General features: G+C 40.3%; 1 protein-coding gene across 17 annotated transcripts in view; it reads left to right on the top strand.

Annotated features, from left to right (window-relative positions):
* LINGO2 (leucine rich repeat and Ig domain containing 2) overlaps positions 1-20,994 on the top strand; it is a 716,716-nt gene that overhangs the window by 272,379 nt on the left and 423,343 nt on the right. For all 17 annotated transcript variants that reach the window (XR_005600176.1, XR_005600174.1, XR_005600175.1 and 14 more), the window contains one exon: positions 3,786-3,864. The gene's annotated coding sequence lies outside the window, so the exon portion shown is untranslated. The remainder of the gene's footprint in view (positions 1-3,785; positions 3,865-20,994) is intronic.

Here is a 20,994-nt window from a genome sequence, read left to right as displayed (position 1 = left end):
ATGTTTTTTAATTTTTATTTACAGTAATGTAACTTGCAATCTTTAGGGAGATTATTGTTCAAAGGCTAATAAAAAGAGATGAGTCTTATTAAAGTCATGTGGGGGTTTTTTTGTTTGATTTTTTGTTGTTTTTTTTAACTTGACATAGGATTCATTAGTTTGTCTCCAGGCATGACATATAGCATAGGATTTGGGTATAGCCGTTCTGCATATTTGTAGGGTTCTGGTTGTGTGCATTTGCTAATTGTTTTTGGTTGCATGCCTCTGCCTCTACGACATGTGTGATAACAATTAATGGTTTATCTGTTGGATTTACTCATGCTTACATTACACAATTACATTTTTATATCTTGCTTGCTTTCAGGTTTTGTTGAAATTAATTAGCTTATTAGTTTTCATTATTTTGAATTAGCTTATTTTTAAATTGGGGAAACGAGTTATTCAAAGATTTTGAATGATGGGCACACCTGTATCCTTCTGCATGAGACTACTATAAACTGAAATAATGTTACCTAAAGCAATAGCACTCCTTCTTTAAGAATATGCAATTACAGATAACACAGACACACAGATTTCAGGACCAGAAAGAGCCTGAGGCACAAAGATTATGCTCAGGTACAAAAAATACAAGAGTATTATTAGACTTAGGATCAAGCAGACTAATTTCTTCTCAAGTCGTCTTTTTATTTATTTTATTTTTTTTGAAAACTTCTTGGCTCTGGTTGGCTCAGTGCATGTCTCACTGAGACGAGAGGCCTTCCTGAATGAGGATTTTTTTTCCGTTCACTTTTTTGTCATAACTAATCCTATTTGTGCAGCTAATGCATAGAGATTATAAAAAGGAATATTTCAAGAGTATAGTAGGTTGTTAAATAATTTAAGCAGTAACTGGTATTTGTCAAGCAATGTTTACTTTGGATTAATATCCCTGTAGCAAAATAACACTGGATGTCAGGTTCAGCATTAATTAAAAGATCATTAGTAGTGATGGATGCATTTCAAAAGATTTAGATAAGCATTAGAAAGTCTAGATGTTCATGCAAAGTTTATCCAAATTGCCCTAAGATTGAGGCTTTACCTGAGCTAGCTCCCTGACTAATCCTTTCCTTAGGGTAATACCCTCTAGGAAGAAGCTGGATTCCCATTCCTGGTAACTTTTCTTTACAGAAGACCATGCTGGCTTCCTTGTCTGCTACTAGAAGCAGTTGGATTGGCAGGAGTCAACTGTTCTGGCACCCTGCTTCCTGAATCCTTCTGAAACTGAACTAAAATCTTCAGAATTCTTAGGCAATATAGACCAGATTTCTTTTTCATTTTCTGCCTCTTCTGCACTTCTTATGCACAGACAGAATTGCCAAAATATTATTATTTTTGTATTATATGCCAGCAATGCCCTGCTGCCATGTACATTGGCCAAACTGGACAAAAGAATAAATGGACACAAATCTGACATCAGGAATTATAACATTCAAAAACCAGTAGGAGAACACTTCAGTCTCCCTGGTCACTCAATAACAGACTTAAAAGGGGTAGATCTTCAACAAAAAAACTTGAAAAACAGACTCCAATGAGAAACTGCAGAACAGGAATTAATTTGCAAACTGGACACTATCAAATTAAGCCTGAATAAAGACTTGGAGTGGATGAGTCATTACAAAAACTAATTTCCCCATACTAATTTCCCCCTAGTGTTACTCACACCTTGTTGTCAACTGTTTGAAATGAGCCACCCTCATTACCACTACGAAAGTGATTTTTCCTCCCTTGGTATTCTACTGTTAATTGAATTGTCTTGTTAGCACTAACCCCACACTTGGTAAGGCAACTCCCATCTTTTCATGTACTGTGTATATACACCTGCTACTGTATTTTGCACTTCATGTATCTGATCAAGTGGATTTTAGCCCATGGAAGCTTATTACCAAATACATTTGTTAGTCTCTAAGGTGCCACAAGGACTCGCTGTTTTTGCTGATACAGACTAACAGGGCTACCACTCTGAAAATACCATTAGAATCTGTTCTCAGGACACTTGTATAATCAGAAATAGAAATGTATTGGAAACTGCACAAGGAGGACTGGTCTCATTAAATTTCTCTCCTACATTTTTCAGTGTATCACTACATAGTTGCATTTAGCTGGGGGAAGCGGGAACTGAAGTCACAACAAGCAGGATGAATGTGGAACTGTCAGTGTTGTCCTCTCAAAATAATAGGTCATATGATACATTATACCTCCTAATCCCTGCCTGAATTAAATGATAAATTCATTAACAAAATGTCCTCCTCCACTTTTCTAACATGGACCTCAAATCCTTAACCAAACTGTAAATGTAGTAAAGATATTAAGAAGTGGAGCTCTTGAGAGATCTCCATCACCATCATAGAAGAGCCACCTCTTTTTTCAACAAAACCACTTATCTCTCCATATACAATCACCCAAACAACTTCACAGCTGCCATTCCACTATTAGTGAAAGAGCGTAATCTATGGCATCCATGCTCCAAAGTACAATGTATGTTGATTAAGGTACCCCATCTGTTTGTAACTTGCGTAATGACTTGCATACTACACCATGAATTAGGTGAATGAGAATATGGGATCAGAATGATGACTGATTATGGAACTCCTAACAACTTCAAATTTCCAGGCTTTAAAACAATTGTTATAATTGCCACCTCCTAATGTTGATTTAATTTAATTGTCATTTTTTGTAAACTTGTTCATAACTTTGTGTGTGTGTGTGTAAAATTATAATGGGTACTTCTGATTTCCTCTCTTTCTCTATTGCCTGCCTTAAAGAAAGACAGTGTGTCATATGTCAGATACCTCTTCAGGGTCTTGGAACAGTTTGTTCTGAGTGCTCAGCAGTGTAAAAGACTTGTGTTCTCCAGGCTCATTTCCTTAATATCTAGGAGAGGCTGAAAGCCACAAATGGCATATATTGGTGAAAACTGTAGACTTAAAGGGGCTGGGTGAGAATTACTTTCATATTTTGTGTGTGTGACAAGACAGAAATAAGTCTTACAGGCAGATGAACATTAATAATAGCCAGATGTCAATTTAGAAGGGACCTAGGTTATTGTACAATCTATAACTGCTTCATTCTCTCTCAAGTCATTCAGGAAATAAAAAACACTTCAGTACAAAGTCACTTTTAGACTCCATGAGCATCTCTTTTCCTCTCTGCCATTAACTCAGTCTTTGACCTTGAGCAAATCACCTCTGTACTCTGTCATTCTCCCTTTGATGTCAATGGGAAGGCCCCAATTTTAGTTTGGCATGGGTGCGTGGGTCAGGCCCTTAAAGTCTCCTCGCCTCATTTACCCCATCTGTAAAATGGGGGATAAACAATACTTTTCTGTCTTTGAAAAGCACTTTAAGACAGGTGAATGAAAAATGCTATACAAATGCAGTGTATCATTACAGCTAAAGAACTCATAACAGCTGTAGTTAAGGTCGCTGAAGTGTTTCTATTTTTCTAATCAGAAATTGAAAATTATTCTTGCTTACTGGTTAGTGTTGCTGGTTTTTGCAGTGCTGTAGCGCCCCCCCCCCCCCCAGCTTCTTCGCTTGTGTATTAGCCTCTTAGATCATTTACCTCAGCAGGAATGTTCACAGGTCTGGCAAACTGCTTCATTTTTTTTGTTTCTTCTTTGCATAGGGGCCTAATATGTTGTGAAGGTATATTTTTCAACCTGGCTATCTTTCAATAAAAGCATCACCACTTTAAAAAACTGACTGCAAGTGAGATTTCTAATGTGATCTCCCTCTTTTTCTTTATAGTAAGCAAGAAAGACCTGGGAGACTTTTCACTGAGCTGTTTTCTTTCCTGCTTTTATCAATGGAGTCTGAATCTTACAAGGTAAATGTTCCATTTTAACTGACTGAATTTTAAAATTCTGTCTCAGATTATATGATTATAGTATTTTCAAGGCATTGAAGTAGAAGGAAATCTTCATTGTCTTTAAATGCATCTATAGTTTCATCTTCCCTCTGTATATAGAGCCCTTCTTAATTCCTGTTAAGGTATATGATTATTTTCATGCACTGTATTAAATACACAGGATTTTTCTGAAGAGTGTGCGTGATATTTTTCAAAAGCATTGTATTGGCTTAACTCAACTGCCTTTAAAGACCATGGGAGCTTAACCATGGACTTCAATGAGAGCAGAGTTAGACCAACAATGGGAGTTTTTGAAAATCGTGTCTTTTATGCACATAGAGAAAACAAATTGATTTCAAATGCATTTAATTACATATGGAATTACAGTTTACATTGTTTGGCACTTTTTATTCTTAGGCAGGCTGTTTGCTACTCTCTCCCTGTCTTATTCTGTTCAAATGTCCCAAATTCCTTATTGTTGGGTAAGTTGTAAAACTAAGCTGCTGAGTTCCTGTCTTTTAATTTATAATTTTACATATAGGGACGTGAAAAATTATTCGTGCCAAAAGCTAAATGTTTTTTAAAAAATCCAATTTTCTGGATTTTGAAAAATACCTTAATTCTGGTGGTATTAGTGGTTAGTTTTGTTTTTGTTATGATGAAAAACAATTTTGATGGCAAAACCAGCTCAGTTTCTCCCAAACCTCCTTCCTCACCTTGAGGGAAAATCTGACCAACAAGGTCTAAAGTTACATCTATTCTGTTTCTTTTCTTGGAGTCTTTGCACCAGCACAATGTCCTCCCTTGATATATTATTTTCAGGTTCCATTAGTTTTCTTTAGACAGTGACATTAATTCCCCAGCTTCCTGCCAGTGAATCTAGCTATTCTACTCGTGGTTAGAAGAGGTTTTTAAAAGCTTTTATTATGCATTTAAAAAACTGAATAGGAGGCTGTGCAAGGGCAGCTCTTGATTCACATTTATAAACTCAATGTTGAGCTGGAGAATCTCTCCCTCCTGACTTGAAGGCTGCTGTGAGCAATATCCTAAAAGGTAAAATAGGCCTGTTTGAAAAACAGAATCAGCAGCCTCCATTGGCTCCCAAGATGGGAGAGAGAGTATCCAGCTCCTCTGCATTTACTTAATAAGCTGAATCCCAAGACTGTACAATTTAACATATTGCAGTTCTCTAATAGAAAGAGGAAGAGGTGAATCATCCTCCGCCGTGAGTGAAGTGCCGCAAGGAGATGTGGGTGGTGATTCTAAATGGAAAAAAGGTGTAGCATTTCTCTTACAGTGGAGGCTGATGATTTCACTGTTTAATGTAAATATTGAAGTCAGAGCTTGACTCTTACTGCTGCTGTTTCACCTCGTAGAACCTGTAAATAATAGACAACGTTTGGGAAAGATCAGATGTGGTGGTTCTTCGTGTGTGGCTAGACACTGGTTATGGTGCTGAAAAGGTGTGTGCTGGTCCTATGCCATGCAGCCAGAAGGGGTCAGTGCCCCCCTTCCCAGGAAATATTTAAGTTGGATTTTGATGTTAAAACCTCCTCTGCCATCCTGTTGTTGGGAGGCTTGTGTTCAGGAGAATGAAGGGGGAGAGATGAGGTAGGAAAGTAATTGTCAGTTGACATTTAAAGTCCTGTTTCAACAAAACAGATAAGCACTCAACTTTAAGCATGTCTTTAAGTCCCATTTGACTCAATGAGATTTCAGCATGTACTTAAATTTTTGCTCCATAAGGATACGTGTCTTCACTGGGGCAAGAAGAATTACTGTCAAGATGATGGGTAAAGTTTTCAAAAGTGCCTAAGTGATTTTCTATCCACAAATCATGTTTGCTTAATTTCTATGAATAAAGCATATTTCTGCCTACAGGAAAACCGTTGCAAACCCCTCTCCCCCAAGAAAAGTTATTAAATGAATCAATAATATTTGAAATTGGGATTGATGAGGAACAGGCCAGAAAGGGGAAAATAAAGCATGCAAATATTTTTATTTTTATTAAGTAAGATAAACAGTATTAAAACATTAAATTGGCTAAAAAGTATAGACTATCCTTTGACTTGAAACAGTTGAATTTGCAGCTTCCATTAGCTTCTGGGTGTCATGTATGGGGCTGTGTATCCAAAGCCAGTATATGGCACTATGCAATTTTAATTAAAAAATATTGGTGGTCTATTTTGAGTGGTCAGTAGGACACTATCAAGGGACATGCATTAACATATCTTATGATAAAGATGTTCTGATCTTCTGCCACATCTCTGAATCTTCCATTCTGGTGGATAAAGTGTTGCAATTTGATAATCGCAGTTTTTAACCAGTAATTTGGGGCTATTAAGAGATTAAATTATCTCCTTTCGTCTCTTCCTTGAAAAATGCCCTACCATCCTCTTGAACAGTTACTTTTTATTAATAGGTTTGGATTATCTTAAACTAAACATCTCTTCCTGCTGTGAATGTGAGGTGCATAAGCTATCACGTTTGTGGATCTGTATAAAAATAATTACCTGATCTTCTAAAAGTTATCTCTAGGTTAAAATTAGATTCACAGAAGAAATACATAGGAGAGGTTTTTAATGTCTCTTTTCACAAGACCACGGTATCCACTTTGTTAACAAAGAAAATGTCCCATTCTGTTCTTGGGTATCAGAGCACATACCAGTGTTTTTATCTTGAACTTCACTAAGGGCTCATCTCTTATGCTAAATAGCCCCTTACTCCATAAATAGTCCCACTGAAACCAATGGTATTTTTCATCGTGAGCATCAGTAACAGTCAGTCCCAATATGTTTTTAAAGGATCACCAGGGAGGCACCTCAGCCAATCTGTGAGCAGACTCAAACCGCAAGCAATAAGCATTCAGTACTTCACAAAGTGAACAGAACTTCTGTCATAGCGCTTACTGAACACGGACACCAGAAAAGTCTTCACTATCATGCACTGTACTTCTACTGTTTGACACATTTTAGGAGGTCTAGCCCTGGATGTACTACTATTTCTTGTTTGCCACTTTTGTTATTTGGGATTGGTGACTTTTATAGCCTTCCTCTGAAACTCATGATCATTCACCAGGCTCTGGTACAAATTTTTCTCGCTAAGGTCACCTGATATCTAGTTCACATACCAAGTCTTTGGTCTCCCACTTGGTCGTCTTTCACCCACAATCATTGCCAGAGCTATTCTACTTATGTAGTTCTCAGATTTCCACTGAATATGCACATCCCAGAATAGCCTAGTCTCCTTCAATTTGTCTTCAATTGAAGCAACTCGCATTAAGCCCCTTTCAGCCTCATTTTGTTTCCATGTCTTCTATGCACATGCCACATTTACTCTTCTCTTTGAGACCTCATGTAGCTCCACACTTCCAGTCAGCATTTCTGCATTGCATCTTGCACACTTACTCAGCTTACTCACTCAGTTCTTTAGCTTTAGCATCCTATGACCAGTTAGAACAGTCAGGCAAAGCTGTTGTACATTGCTTGTGCGGAACCCAACCTTCTGGGGTATGCTCGACATGGACATCAGTGCACATGAGCTTATCTGTTGGATAAGTTTTACAGATCAGATGTCCAAGCCTGACTGCTTAGGCTTGAAATTGGAATTTGCTTCTCCTAGGTGAGCTGCCTGCCAAGTCTAATGAACCTCACCTCCCCAGACAAGACTTAATTTAAGGAGGTCTTTATTCACCTTGACATACTCCATCATAGGGCCTACATAGCATTTTATAGAGGTACCCACACAAGCAGCTGCCCACCAAGTTCTGCTGAGAGAAGTCACCAGTTGGTCTGCAGCTGCTTACTGAATATTCTCAGCTGTCCTGCATATCTGCAGGACATTTCCCTATGCACCACCTGGGGACATGCCCAGTGGGAGCTGACTGGTCCATCCAAGGCAATCCTGTATGTACAGGTGTGTGATATTGAAAGCTCTTCTGGTGTTGGCCTGTTTGAAACATACCTCTACAATAGTGTTTTCTTTCCATGCTGAAGTCCAGAGTCAGCATTCTACAATGGTTTATATAGTGGTATACGTTAGTCATTAGGCACAAGATGGTCAGACAATCAGGACAAGCAGCAAAGTAGACTAAATTGCTTAGCTGAGACACCGTGTGGATGTGCAAAGCAAGTATAACTCTGCTCATCTGCAGAGGGTGAAAGAGGGGAAGGTAACATGCAAAAAGTGTGGCCAGCCAAAAACAGGGCAATTAAAGGGTAAGATCTAGCTAAGTCTGTTCTGTGCAGGTAGGGCTTAAAAAGACCTAACAAGAGTTGAGTGCACTAAATCCCACTTTCTCCATTTTCACAGCAGATATCCCAAACATTCCTGGCAGCGCAAAGAAAGGGCTACTGGCCCCTTGGCATAACTGAAAAAAAAAGAATCACCCTTTGGGACAGAAAGCGTAAATGTTGCTGGGGAAAGGAGGGAGAAAGTAGTCTGTACGTCTGCTACTGGGCAATTGGTTGGCAACAGTAATGCTAGAGATGTACCACTGTGAGAGTGGTTCTTAAACTTGTGTAGTGGTGATCACTTTCACACACAAGCCTCTGAGTGCACCCCCCCTCTAAATTAAAAACAGTTTTTTTTATATTTAACACTATTATAAATGCTGGTGAGGTGGAGTTTGGGGTGGTGGCGGACAGCTCGTGAACCCCAGGTAATAACCTCATGACCCCCTGAGGGGTCACAACACCCAGTTTGAGAACCCCCTGGCTGTAGCTGAATGGTGCTCTATACAGCAGTGATCTGGTTAGCACTCCTAGCTAGATACTAAGGGCCAGATTCTATCCGGTGCTTGCACTGGGACAAAGTCAAGGTGAAGATGAAAGAAATACTGTAATGGACAGGCAGATTTCCAGTCCCTGTCCCCAGAAGATTGCAGTGCCACTCTGATCCTGCTCTCTGGGTGTGTGGGTGTGGGTGGGAGGGGACACAATGCCCCACTGACAGACACAGAGCCATGGATTCCTTCCTCCCAGACATCAGTCAATGGAGTTGGAAAGCAGCTGGGGACAGGGCTGGGTTAACCTTTTGTGGGTCCCTATGTAGTCATTATGGGCTCCTTCCGAGTGTGGGCCTGGCGCAGCACCACCATTGGTGCTGTAGTAAACATGGTTCTGCTGAGATGGGGATGAAAACCGTTATTCAACCCAAAATAGGAAATTTGAAGCCATGCTTGATTGAGACCTCTACTCGGCTCATATGGAACAAACTGGACTAGCATCAATATACCCAGAATATTACTGAATTTGGTTTATTTATGTGGGAGGGAGGAGTTTGTGAGTTTTGTCTTTTTTTGTTTAAACACATGGCCTGCTTGGGGACTTGAACACAAGTATTTAATTAGCACATTTATGAGCCATATTAAGCACTGATGTAGCAGTCAACAGAGTTGCACCTGCATCTCCCCGCCACCATTTCCTCCACCCAAAGTTATGTTTCGTAAATACATTTTTTGAAAGATGGATTTTCAACTTTAACTTTAAACGATGTTTAAAAAACTCTTTAAAAATTAGTTTCTGTAGCCTACTCCCTTTGTCTCATCATCTCATGACTTTAAGTGAAACAGTAAAATTACAGGGATGGGGTATGGGGAGGACAATTGCTGGTGCCTGTCTTTTGCAGGGAGAAAGGGCCACCGAGACACAGACAGACACACTCTCTTACACTTTACCACCACAATCCAGCCTCTACCTCAGCCTTCATACCTGGGCTCTCCTCCCTCATCCCCCTACTGCTCTCCCCCCACCCACAATTGGTGAGGGCTCTAACTGGGGGTGCGGGATCCAGGGTGGGGCCAGAACTGAGAGGTTTAGGGTACAGGAGGGGGCCCTGGGCTGGGGCAAGGAGTTGGGGTGCAGGATGGGGTGAGGGTTTCAGCTGGGTGTGTGGGCTCTGGGCTAGGGATGAGGGGCTTGGGATGCAGGAGGGGGATCCAGGCTGCGGGGTGGGGCCGAGGGATTTGAAGTGCGGGATGGGGCTGTGGGTTGAGGCAAGGGGGTTGGAGTGTGGGAGGGGTACGGGCTCTGGGCTGGAAGTGGAGGCTCTGGGGTGGGGCCAGGGATGAGGGGTTTGGGGTGCAGGAGGGGGCTCTGGGTTTGTGGGGGCTCAGGGCTGGGGCTGGAGCATGGGCTTACCTCAGGTGGCTCCCAGTCAGCGGTGCTGTGGAGCTAAGGCCGGGGGCAAGTTTCCGGCATTTCAACTGGTGGGGGGTGGAGGGTGTCAGCCAGACGCACTGTCACCGCCTCCCCCCAGCCCCAAGGGCCACAGACAACCAGCCTCCCCCGCACCACTGCTGATGGTGGCTGAGGACACACACAGACATTTGGGGTGAAGCTGCAGGGTAAGGACAGTGCCCAGGAGCCTGTAGCTGGGCATCAGGGTTGCCAGGGGCTGCATGCTGGGAGTCACAGCACTGCTGCCGCAATGAGTGGTAAAGGTAAGGTAATAATTGGAGATATACCAATCTCCTAGAACTGGATGGGACCTCGAAAGGCCATTGAGTCCAGCCCCCTGCCTTCACTAGCAGGACCAATTTTTCCTCCAGATCCCTAAGTGGCCTCCTCAAGGATTGAACTCGCAACCCTGGGTTTAGCAGGCCAATGCTCAAACCACTCAGCTATCCCTCCCCCCGTGGTGGTAAATCATGTGAGGAACAGGATAACATAGACTCTAAGGTCAGAAGGGACCATTATGATCATCTAGTCTGACCTCTTGCACAACGCAGGCCACAGAATCCTACCCATCCACTTCTATAACAAACCCCTAGCCTATGTCTGAGTTATTGAATTCTTCAAATTGTGGTTTGAAGACCTCAAGCTGCAGAGAATCCTCCTGCATTTATTCCTATTAGTCTTTCGGTGCTGTAAGGCAAAAAAAAATGAGTCTTTGCCCAAGTGTACTAGCAACATAAAGATCTAATCCTGCAAACCCTTGGTCACATGAATAGTCCTCACACACGCGAACAGATATTAAAGGAACTATTCACATGAGCAAAGGATGCAGGATTGGGTCCTTAATGAGATAGCAGAGAAGCATACTGGGAGAATAGTTTTGAATGAGTACAGCTGATGTAGTCCTATATTAGGTGGCCTGTACTGTGGCCAGGGCTGGCTCCAGACACCAGCAAAACAAGCAGGTGCTTGGGGCGGCACATTTCTAGGAGTGGCATTCTGGTGCCGGCCATCATAGGTGCCGACTCCGGGGCATGGGGAAAAAGTGCCCCCGCCGCCCCAGCTCGCCTCCGCCTGCTCCCCGGAATGCGCCGCTGCCGCTCTGCTTCTCTCCCCTCCCTCCCAGGCTTGCAGCAAGTCTGGGAGGGAGGAGAAGCCGAGCGGTGGGCGCTCGGAGGAGGAGGTGGTGGTGGAGCGGAGGTGAGTTGGAGCGGGGAACGATTCCTCTACCTCCGTTACTTCCTGCACCCCACCCCGCTCTGCCTGTTCCCCTGAATGTGCCACTGCTCTGCTTCTCCGCTGTCCCTCGCCTGAGAGGGAGCGGGGAGAAGCGGAGCGGCGGCGCACCCCGGGGAGCAGGCGGAGCGGAGGTTAACTAGGGCGGGAGGTCGCGGGGGGCCCCCCAGGGAGCAATGGGGGGTGGAAATGTGGCACGCCCAGAGGAGGAGGCAGGGATGAGGATTGGGGAAGGGGTTTGGAAGGGACTTGGGGCAGGGCAGGGGGGCACGAAAAAAAAGGGGTGGGGGGCAAACATTTTTTTTGCTTGGGGTGGCAAAAATCCTAGAGCCGGCCCTGACTGTGGCACTAGCTGCCACTGTAGCCATGCTGTTGTAACTGCACCAAAGCAAACTCCTACTGTAGACGCATGGCACTATTGTAAAAAGTGACCTGCACAGGTGCAGCTTTATGCTCTTTGCAGCTCACCAGAGTAGGCTGCATTGACTGAACTAATTTTTTACGCCCGTGCAGTGTGTCGACAGAAGGGGTATGCATGAATGCAATGCTAGTGCAGCAACAATTAACTCTGCTCTCTGTTGTCTCATACATCAAGACTGATTCTTTTCTCACTTACACCACTGTTATCAGGAGTAGCTCCACTGACTTTAGTGGAGTTACAGCCACGTAACTCAGAGCAGAACCAAGCCCACTGTGCTGTTCCTAGGGGAGAAAATCAAATGTTCCCTTTATTGCCAGACCCGTGTATCCAATACTTTTTGGCCATTATTAACAGCCCTGCTATGCAAACTGGCTTCTGATTTAAAAATCTCAGCCAGGGGATTTGAAGTCCTACTGATTAAGATTTCTCAATAAGAATGGAGAGCTTATCTCAGAGTGGTAGCAGAGAAAGCCTAACCTAAAATGAGTAAAGGCTATCATTATAACTGCTGTACTTTGGAGACTGGAATCCATTGTGCTTCAAACCAAAATGGAAAATTGGACAATCAGGTTAAAATGACTATTTAGAAATATACAAAAAAGGGATATGGACTTCAAAAAGAAAAAGTTTTGCAGGAATTGTAATATTACAGAAGCTCAAATCTCTCCAAAAGGCACAGTCCAAGATTTTCCAAAGTGACTAATGATTGTGGGGGCCAACCTAGAAATACCCCACAAAGGCTTAATTTTTCAGGAAGTGCTGAATACCCTTTCTGAAAGTCAGGCCTCTTTAAGTTGTTCCAAGTTGAGTGTCCAAAAACTGAGACTCCCAAAAATCACTTTTTGAAATTTTTGCCTCAGTACTTGGACAACCACCGCCCAAAATCTAAGCATACTTTATGACAAAAGAAAGAAAAAGATTCAGTTACTGATCTGTCTGGCCTTCCTAGTACATCCTATCTGTTTTGGTTTTATCTTGTAAGCTCTTTGGGGCAGAGACTGTCTGTATTTTTTGTCTTGTGAAGCACTGAGCACATTGTTGACACTTAAAAAAATAATAGTAGTAATGTGGGGTATTTTTGATTTACTGAATAATATTCCCTTCCTTTCCAACCAACTATCAAAGATAGCAACTTCTAGATGTAAATTTTTGGGCCAGTGACATGAGGAGGCAAATTCCAATCTATTCTCTGACCTCACAGGGATGTGAAGGTGTGATTCCAGGGATGTTGCCATTTAAATGTGGGCATTTATCATTTGAAAACAATTAATGTGACCTCGGTATTCCTTGACTTTCAAATGGTTAATGTCAACCTTTTAAATATTAACACTCAGTTTCAAATCTGATTGCTATGGCATCCTCTGACATGACAGACTAGGACTGAGGGTCCTGATCTGTGGAAAGAAGGCACCTTAAATCATCTTACAGCTACTTAAACACAGCATGTTGTTAACCATTTAATAGGTTTTTGCAACAGATGAATACACTAAACATACAAAAACCTGTTTTCTTCGTTCATAATCAGAGTGAGGACCCTTCAATTTGCTCTCACAAATAATGACACATTTTAAATAGTGTGTATTACTGAAATAATGAAGTATTTCCTTGGCATTACCTTCATGCCTCACTCACAACAGGATATTGCACACCCTGTCTTACTGTTTAAGTCTTTTATTTTTGCATTTTCAGAGAAGCACATTTCTATCTTTAGGGGCCAACATTTTACAGAGAAAGCTCATCATGTTAAAACACCATGCCACATTGGATTAACCATAAAGTATATGAGCAGTTACAAAAAAAAAGAAAAAGGAATAACTTTGTGTAGAATAGTGTTCCTAAGGGTGACACTTGAGCGGAGGTAATAATAAAAGTTAAATAGGGACCTTATCAAGATAATGTACAATACAATCTAAAACAGAATAGAATGCTGGGTTATTGTGATTTTGGGAGAAGAATTTATATGCCTGAAAACATTTTTGAATTCCTGAAGGGCAAAAAAGCCTTTATATAACAGCAGCATGCTCAGATACTAAGATTAATATAAATATATATAGGTAATGACAGTTTAATGTCCCAAATTATTTTAAATCTGTATTTTTTATACAGCTGTGCTTTCTGGTAAAATATATATTTTTTTTCAGGCCCTTGAAAAAAACCCTGAAAGGTCCCTCAGCTGAGAACCAGTGGCCTAAGTGATTCACCTTAATCATAACCCCCATTTTAAGAGTTTTCCTCCGGCCTTCCACTCCAATAATTATTTCACTCATAGTGAGCCAGTAGAAAAGTTAGGAATAGAACCCAGAAGTCATTTTCTTCCATTATCTAAGAATGAGATGTAAATGTATCATTAAGGGTCTGTCTCTAGCCACCATCCATGAGTTTTAAATGACACTTTTATTGTTTTGTTTATATATATATATATATAAAACTGAGACTCCCAAAAATCACTTTTAAAATTAAATTAAATATATATATTTAAATTATATATATATATATATATATATATATATATATATATATAAAACAAAACAATAAAAGTGTCACACCAAATGGAATACGTGCATCAAATCTTTAATTTATGGATGGGGTGGGGGAAAAGAGATGAACAATGCTGTCGGAGGGTTGGATCCTACTGCACATGAGTAACTTTGAAGTCAGTGAGAATACTTGAATGAGTAAGTGATTCATGTGCGTAGGTGTTTGAAGGATTAGGTATGTGTTTGGTGTTGCTAAATTCACTTTACACATCAAATAGGTTTCAGAATTTTAAACTGACAATATAGAAGGAGAAAAGACAATATCTGAAAACTTATAAAAGGCTGCCTGTGTTGCCTTTGTACAGTGCCAGATTTGTGTCTTTCCTTCATGTGGTGTACTAAGAAACTTTACTGCACACTCAGTTCTAACCCTAACACTCAGCATTAATGCTGAACTTTTCTCACATCTTCCCAATGTGTCACAACTGAACAACTTCAGGAGTGATTTCTTGCACAAGTTATTTCTAGTCTTGTGTTTCTAATTGTATCTCTTCCCCTCCACAGTTTTCTCTGTCTCTAGGTACTCATATGACCCTCATGTCTGTAATGAATGTGAAGTGCTCACATACTAATGGATTTATCCTCAACACCCCTGTGAAGTAGGAAGTATTATACCTCATATAGAATGGGTCATAGGTTACATGGGTTGCCCAAAGTCTCATAAGAAGTCTGCGGCTGTTTGAGCCATGGGCTGAACCCAGCTCTTGAGAGGCCCTAGCCCAGGGCCTTATCCATTAGACCATCTTAGAGCTAAGTTTGCTTTATTGCTTCTCCATTGTTGAATACCTGATATTTTATTATTACTTATTTATGGAATGCTATAGTTGTACACTTTCACAACACACACACACAGACACACACAATGAAGGGCTTTCACTTGATGTGGAAGAAGAAGACCACCAAGCCAGCGAATGGATTTGACAGGGGTTGACATGTTTGGAATGACTGGAGAGAAGTTCTTGTTGGTAGGGTTGGATGCACCAGAGGAGTCAAGTGAGCTAAAGGGAGGCCCAAAAGGAGGAGGTTATAGCAGTGCGGGTGAAAGATGATCAGGGATGAGGGGACCAGGGTTTGAAAGTGGGCATGGATAGTATGATGTAGAGGAAATATGGATTCAAGTAGTGATATAAAGGAAGAAGCAACAGGATTTAAATAGAGCATGGATATGGGGGAAAGAGTCAGAGATGACAGATTTTGAGATGGGGATTGAAACATGGCATTAAGAAGGAGGGAGAGGAGAAGCACTGTGTGGAAAGAGGAAGCTTTGGACATGACATTTAATTTATGCTAATTAATAGGCCTGATCAATCTGATCTGAGCATCTGTGTCTGATCACTCAGTTTCTGTGAATTTCCTGGGCTCTGCACTTGTGAAGGATAGTCCTTATTTTGGACAAGATCTACTTCTATCCTATAGGCCATGAAATATACCATTTGCTGATATCCCAGCTTCATTTAACCACATTACAGTATGCCTTAGCTTTGCTGAAAATTTAATTATAGGAGCTCATTTTACTGAGTATTCATTGTTCGGGAATAAAATATGAGGAAATATTTATCGAAGCTGTAGTCAGCAGAAATATTTTTGTGTGTAGCTATAGATAGATAATGGTGAGCAGAACCGCAGCCAGTGACAATGACATATTTTATGGATCACTAAATAGTCAGCACTCTCAGTTCAAGTACAGTTGTAATTGTATGGTAGAATCTTTCTTGGAAGATTTATGAGGATAGAAGAGGATTGGAGAAATGAGTTCACTAAATGAAAGGGGGCTGCCTGTAAGTTCTTTTCTCTAACCTCAGCCAGAGTTTCCAATAGAAAGACAAGTTTTCTTGATCTATAGGGAGTAGATGGCCAGTTCCTCAAAGGGGCACATGTTCAGCACTTCTCAGACCCAGAGCTTGATTGTGCACCACCACCCCTCCTCGAGTGAAAGTGTAATGCTCAATTAAATGTGTCCCCGAGGCAATCTTGAATACTTATGGTTTTCCACAGAACAGGTAGCTGGGCACAATGTCAGTCCTAAACTGTGGGGTTACTACACCAACTGGCCTCATTAAGAGTTGCACTATCTTAAGTGCGGGCAGAATTAGGCCCTCTGAGTACCTTTCCCATAAAGGGTTTAATTTTTCAGGATTAGATTTATAGAATTATAGAAATGTAGGCCTGAGGGACCTTGAGTCATTATCTTGTCCATCCCTCTGCACTGAGAGAGGACCAAATAGATATACATCATCCCTGGCAGGTGTTTTTCTAACCTGTTCCTAAAAACGAGAACTGCTCTTGGAAGCTTATTCCAGAGTTTAACTATCCTTATGGTTAATTTTTTCCCTAATATCTAACTTAAATCTCCCTTGCTGCATATTTAAACCCATTATTTCTTGTCCTACCTTCAGTGGACATGGAGAACAATTGATCCCCATCCTCTTTATAACAGCCCTTAACACATTTGAAGACTCTTTTTTAAAAAATTCAGTTGTTGTGAAAGACATATGATTAGCAGATCCCTCAATTTTCCTCAATTTTCTTTTCTCTAGAATAAACATGCCCAGTTTTTTTAAACCAAAACATAAGTCAGGTTTTCTAATTTTTGTTGCTCTCCTCTGGACTGTGTCCTGATTAGGGAAGTTGTGGACAAAATGTGGCACCCAGTACTCCAGTTGAGACCTCATTAGTGCTGAGTAGACCTGGACAATTACCTCCTATGTTTTTCATACGACACTACTAGTAATACACCATAATATTTGCTTTTTTTGCAACTGCATCACCTTGTTGACTCATTCAATTGGTGATCCACTCTTGCCCTCAGATCCTTTTTTAGCAGTTCTACCGCCTAGCCAGTTGTTCCCCATTTTGTAGCAGTGCATTTGACTTTTTTTTCCCCTTCTTATGTGAAGTAATTTGCATTTGTCTATATCATGGGTTGGTAACCTTTCAGAAGTGGTATGCCGAGTCTTCATTTATTCCCTCTAATTTAAGGTTTCGCGTGCCAGTAATACATTTTAATGTTTTTAGAAGGTCTCTTTCTATAAATCGATAATATATAACTAAACTATTGTTGTATGTAAAGTAAATAAGGTTTTTAAAATGTTTAAGAAGCTTCATTTAAAACTAAATTGAAATGCAGAGCCCTCCTGGACCGGTGGCCAAAATTGGCCACTGAAAATCAGCTCGCATGCTGCCTTTGGCACATGTGCCATAGGTTGTCTACCTGGTCTATATTGAATTTCATCTTGGTGATTTCAGATCAGTTCTCCAATTAGTCAAGTTTGTTTTGAATTCTAATCCTGTCTATTCTCCAAAATGCTAGTTAACCACCTTCCCAATTTGATGTCATCCACAAATTTTAAAAGCATATTCTCCACTCCAAATCATTAATGAAAATATTGAATAGTGCCAGACACAGGATAGAACCCTGAGGAAACCTACCAGATACACCCTCTCAATTTGATAGAAAACCATTGATAACTACTCTCTGAGTGTGGACTGTCCGCCAGTTTTGCACCCACTCTATACTAATTTCATCTGGAACACATTTCTCTAGTAAGGACTGGTGCTAAGCATAAGCAAATGAAATAATTGCTTTGGCTCTGAGCAGCTCAAGTGCAGTGTGTTCAGGGGCCCCAAAAATATTCCTGCTTAGGGTCCCCAATGGGCTAGCACCACCACTGTCCCTAGTTGTTGCTTTTTTGTGAGACTGTCCTGTGAAAATGTGTCAAAAGCCTTACTAAAATCAAGATATATCATCTACAGCTCCACCCCCCACCACACCCCTCCATCCACTAGGCCAGTAACTCTGTCAGAAAAGGAAATTAGGTAGCTTTGGCACGATTTGTTTTCAACAAATCTGAATTAGCTGTTCCTTAGAACCCTATTACTAAGGCCACACTTAGTTTGCGATATTGCAGATTCCGCAATATTAGGCTTTTTCCACAATTGTGATTTTAATTAGCTTACTTGGCACAGTCCACAATTTTGGATACATTTTGAGCTTTGCAACCCATATTTTTTCTCCATTAGTACAGTAGAACTACATTTATCCGAGCTGATAGCAGCTGGGGCTCGGGCTGTTAGCAAAATGTCTGGTTATCAAAAAATAATTAGCAGGCATAACCTAATACTTGAGTGTTTATATTATTCCAGCAATTTTTTTGTTAAATCAATAGGTCTTCTCTGGCTCTTCCAAATTATCACAATTAATAAAGGTTAATTATTATTTTTCCATGATATTCTATGTCTTGTCCGCAACTCAGCTGCAATTATTTGACAATCATCCCGCAAATCAAGTAGGGCCTTACTTTTTACCCTATACGTTCTTATAAATTGATTTTTTAATAATTAGTTCCTGTATCTTGCCAGATATTAAAGTTAGGCCTTTTTAAGTATAGAGACTATGTCTGTCCTTCTCCAGTCCTCGGGGACCACACCCATCCTTCATGAGTTCGCAAAGATAATCACTAACAGTTCAGAGATTGCTTCAGCTAGATTCTGAAGTATCCTGGGATAAATTTTATCAGGCCCTGATAACTTGAATGCATTTAACTTATTTAAGTCTTCATTAACGTGTTCTGTCCCTATTTTGGCTTGTGACCCTTTCCCCTTGTTAATATTAATTGTGCTAAGCATCTGGTCACAATTTACCTTTTCAGTGAATGCGGCTGTGCTATCTGGACATATACTTGATAATTTTGGAAATAGGCTGCTTCTGCCCTCTGAGGATTTGGTTTTTTTTTTAAGTTGTTCATTCTACATTCATCTCAGCTTTAGTGATGGAAGGCTGATATTTTCTCTGCAAGGGTTGCCATTAGCAAATAAATAGCATTGTTACACATGGTTGCCAATTCCTGTAGTATATCTGTAAACCTTCATTTTGACTGTCATCCATAAGGATTTTAAAAACAACATATCACTTAGGTTCAAAAGCTACTTCCCTCAATCAAAGGAGCAATAATTCTTTAAAAAAGATGGGTTTTACATCTTCAAGATGTTCTGGTCTTACAATGCAGCATTGTAGGCACAGGCTATGTATTTCAAAGGAAAACCCATATGGTGCTGTATTAATGGACATTCTCTGTCTAAAGCACGTCCACTGCACCAATTCATAAAGAGTTCTTTGACCTCCTTGTTGCAGTGCAACTGAATATGTTTCAGGTTGGAGTGCTGAACTTTCTGTCTCTACCTGCTATTGTCAGCAATGTCATTTCAAAGTGGCAATATTTTAGTTATAAGAATATTTAAAGTGAATCCAAAAGAGAACTTTTCTGATTTCCTAAGAAGAGATGTGTCCATGGCAATGAATGCTGAGTGGGTACCCTGGGGAAAAGTAGCTTTCGGTGGATGTCTTCTCACTGGGCTTCCTGAACACTATGCATTTTTACTTTTGAGCATATTTGTTTTATTTATCTGTCCTACAATTGGAGAAATTTGACAAACTAGAAGTGTATGTAACATATACAAAAACTTGCTAGAGTTGTTGACTAATTCAGCACACCTGACTGAATTTCACAGACTTCCCTCATTCTTCAGTGAGGACATCATTAATTAGAAGAATGATACTATAGCTGAGGCAGGTATAACATTTGTGGGGGACAAAATCGCAACATTTTTACAGTGCAGTTATTTAGGAATTACTACGTCCTCAGTGGAGCTCCATTGAAGTCAATGGAGCTTTGCTGTTTTCCATCAGTTGATGATCTAATATTAAGACTGAAGGGATGAGATAGCAAATGCTTCATTGTTGTTATAAAAATTAAACATTCCAAGTCTATGCATTTGAAATAAGAGGAACCTGCTGATATATAGTGATTTTTTTTCCTGCAGGAACTCTCATAGAAAAATCCCCATTCCACATTTTCCTCTGGGGAAAATTGGAAAAATAATAAGTGTGTTGAAAAACTTGTCTCCATACTTTGCTATTTTTCTACTGGCAAAATCAAGACCACCCAAGTGTCCCTCTTTTCACCTTTTCAGATTGTCTTTTAGCCTTGGCCATTTGGAAAACAGTAAGAAGTGTGAAAAGTGTTATATTGGAGAGTAACCCTTAGAGAGTAATACCGTCACTCAAAAGTCCTTGTATTTAAAACAAAAGTGACCCTTTTTAAAAAATGAAAGTATTACTTTCTTTCTCTTATTGGTGTTTATACTTTTCCCACTCCTACTTTCATAGGGAGGAAGGGGCATATTTTTTAATATGGGCACTTTCCCACAATTAAACAAACAAAGAAACAAAATCCTCAGAAATCATTTTGTAAGAAAATTTGTAATAAGTTAAAAGTGTGTTGACCATTATAGTGCATATGTGCATGCACGTATCTTTTGTCTGATTCTTTCCCACAAATGCCTAGTTCATCCTCAACTTCTAGGTTGTTACAGTTGTATATAAGGTTGGGGTTTTTTGTTTGTTTTGTTTTGTTTTAAAAAAAACTTTTATTCCTTTAAAAATGTCTAGGAAACGACCTTGGAAAAAACTGTTCAAAGAAAGTTTTGTAGTCAAACACTAACAAAGTTGAGAAATGACAGACTGACCCATGCAATCTTGAGTGTATATATTACAATACAGTCTTTAATTACAAGGTCATATACCACTTTTTCAACAGGACCCCTTCCTCATTAAGTGCTTAGCTAGGATGCACAATGGAGAAGAATTTAGGTTGCACAGGCAACTGTAAATCTGTTATTTCCTAACTTTTAAGTGCTTGTATTTCCATTTTTAACATATTTTAACATAGTTCTTTTTATA

The sequence above is a fragment of the Mauremys reevesii genome, linkage group 6 (genome assembly GCF_016161935.1).
Source record: "Mauremys reevesii isolate NIE-2019 linkage group 6, ASM1616193v1, whole genome shotgun sequence".
NCBI classification, from domain to species: domain Eukaryota; kingdom Metazoa; phylum Chordata; order Testudines; family Geoemydidae; genus Mauremys; species Mauremys reevesii.
Note: the sequence above shows the minus strand (reverse complement) of the source record. Positions and strands in the feature narration are given on the sequence as shown.